Source organism: Rousettus aegyptiacus, unplaced genomic scaffold, assembly GCF_014176215.1.
Source record: "Rousettus aegyptiacus isolate mRouAeg1 unplaced genomic scaffold, mRouAeg1.p scaffold_m13_p_7, whole genome shotgun sequence".
Lineage (NCBI taxonomy): Eukaryota > Metazoa > Chordata > Mammalia > Chiroptera > Pteropodidae > Rousettus > Rousettus aegyptiacus.
The window spans coordinates 55,481,674-55,482,021 of record NW_023416310.1 but is presented as its reverse complement, the minus strand read 5'-3'; the positions used below and the strand labels follow the sequence as shown (position 1 = coordinate 55,482,021).

Sequence of the window (348 nt, the reverse complement as noted above, 5' to 3'; positions counted from 1 at the left end):
GAAAAAGAGAGTAAGCAAGTGGGTGGAGGCCAGAGGCAAAGGACAGGGCTGGGAGCTGGAAGGTCTGTGTATCGAGCAACTTTCCCCCAGCCTGCCCCCACTCCCTTAATTTCTTTAAGCTTTTTATTTTGTTCAGACTGCTGGACAAGGCATCTATATTCTTGCACATCTCAGTTTGCAAGGACCTTGTCAGCTTACAATTCCTTATTTTTTATTTTTTTATTTTTTACGCCTACAACACCTGGTCTTCCTAGGTGGTCTCCCATTCAAGTACTAACCACGCCCCACTCTGCTTAGCTTCCAAGATCAGATGAGATCGGGCTTGTTCAGGGTGACATGGCTGTAGAC

The 348-nt window shown here is 46.3% G+C and overlaps 1 pseudogene; it reads right to left on the bottom strand.

Moving 5' to 3' along the window:
- Positions 1 to 229: 229 nt before the first annotated feature.
- On the bottom strand, positions 230 to 348 carry LOC118606037 (annotated as a pseudogene).